The 2,127-nt window shown below is 42.5% G+C and overlaps 1 long non-coding RNA gene across 2 annotated transcripts in view; it reads left to right on the forward strand.

The window, feature by feature from the left end:
- LOC106148598 overlaps window positions 1–2,127 on the forward strand; it is a 24,636-nt gene that overhangs the window by 21,139 nt on the left and 1,370 nt on the right. The window lies entirely within an intron of this gene.

Here is a 2,127-nt window from a genome sequence, read left to right on the forward strand (position 1 = left end):
GTCAAGGTCTTGCTACGCAGTTCAGGCTGGCCTTGAGCTCACTTTTTTGCTCAGGCTGGTCTCGAACTTGCAAGGATCCTCCTGCCTCAGCCTGCGAGTGATGGGATTATAGATATGCGCTACCATGCCTGGCAGAGAATTTCTAAAATAATATTATGGGAAAGTAGCTGCACCTTACATCAAGGCAAAAGCTAATTTCCCTTCTATAGAAAAATTTCCCATAAAACCCAGAGAAAAAAACCAGTGAGAGGGCTGGGGATGTAGCTCAGGGGCATAAGCGCTTGCCTGGCAAGCTTGAGGTCATGAGTTCGATTCCCGGTACCAAAAAAAAAAAGAAGACCAATGAGAGAAAAATGGTGAAAGGCTATGAATAGATAGTTCACAAGAAAAAAAGAAATATTGACTCTTAAACAGAAAGGGAAAGTGGTCAACATCACGTACAAGGAGAAAAATGCTGTGGGGCCATTTTTCGCGGGAGATTGGCAAATCAGCAGAAGTTTAACCTGTGCTGAGCTCTGTGGGAAAACAGGTGCTCTTGACACTGCAGCTGGGGTGGAAATGGGCTTAATCTCTGCAGAGGCAGGTTTGCAGTCTCTGTCAGAATTACAAACGCTATACTCTTTGACCCAGCAGTGCCACTCCTTGGAATTTACCCTGTGGGTATATTTGCACGTGTTAATTGATCTATGTACAAGGTTATTCATGGCAGCATTGTTTGTAACAGCAAAATACTGGGAACAATCCAAGTGTTCCCCATTAGGGAACGGGCTGAATTAATGGTAGTATATCCACTGAATGGAATACTATGCCGCCAAGAAAAGATGTGCTAACAAAGATCTTCAAAATGCATCACTAACAAATAAGGTACAAAGTAGTATCTGTTCTTGTGAGAACTGGGGCAAAATAGTAATAAATACTTTCATTTGTAGATGCATACAGATATTTTGGAATAATACATCAGATGCAGCAGGAATGACTTTTGGTACTGTGGGTCTGAGACAAAAGGAGACAGAAATATTTACTGAACCTGTTTTTTTTTTTTTATTTTTATTTTTTTTCTGGGAATTGAACTCAGGGCCTTGCACTTGCCAGGCAGGTGCTGTGCCACTGAGCTACTTCCCTAGCCCTGAACCTGTTTAATTTTATTTACTTATATTTTTGAGATAGCGTCTAGCTATGTTGACCAAGGAGTCCTTGATCTTGCAATCTTCCTGCTTCATCCATCCCAGTAATAAGAATTACAAGCATGCTCCGTCATGTCCAGCTTCATATTTGTTTCTTTTGTTTTGTTTTTTGGGGTTGTTTTTGAGACAGGCTCTCGCTGTGAAATTCAGGCTAGTGTTCACTACGTAGGCCAGGCTGGCCTCAAACTTGCAGTGATCCTCCTGCCTCAGCCTCTTGAGGGCTGGGATTACACCTAGCATACATGTTTATTGTTTAAATGTTTGTGCCAGAATTCCTTGTCCATTAAAAAAAAAATTAAAAAGTAGGGAAAATGTTTAAATCAGCTACTAAGGGATCCCCTTTTTTTTTTTTGAAACAGGATTTTGTTATGAATTTAAGGCTGGTCCTGAACTCACTATGTAGCCCAGGCTGTCCTTGAATTTGCAGCGAACCTCCTGCTTCAACCTCTTAAGTGCTGGGATTACAAATAGACACTACCACGCTCTGCCTTTTTTTTTTTTTTTTTTTTTTTTTTTTGAGACAGGGCCTCGCTATGTAATTCAGGCTGCCCTTGAACTCACTGTGTAGTCCAGGTTAGGCTCAAAATCATGGCAATCCTCCTGCCTCAGCCTCCTGAGTGCTGGGACTATAGACATGCACCACGACACCTGGTTCCTTTTGTTGGGGACCACAGATTCACAGTGGCTAGTTTTATATTTTTCCCTAAGAAGTGAATGGAGGCTTGGGATTTTTGGCATCCCTTTTTTGAGATTTCCTACAATCCCATTAGGGATGAGCCATCCTCTCCCACCTACTAAGACTAAGATTTAAGACTTAAAACTCAAGCGCCTGAATGTGATGGCGCATGCCTATAATCCTAGCACTCCGGAGGCTGAGACAGGAGGATCGTAGCAAGTTGGAGACCAGCCTGGGCTACAAAGTGAGCTCAAGGCCAGCCTGAAC

Source organism: Chinchilla lanigera, unplaced genomic scaffold, assembly GCF_000276665.1.
Source record: "Chinchilla lanigera isolate Chin_1 unplaced genomic scaffold, ChiLan1.0 scaffold00023, whole genome shotgun sequence".
Classification (NCBI taxonomy): domain Eukaryota; kingdom Metazoa; phylum Chordata; class Mammalia; order Rodentia; family Chinchillidae; genus Chinchilla; species Chinchilla lanigera.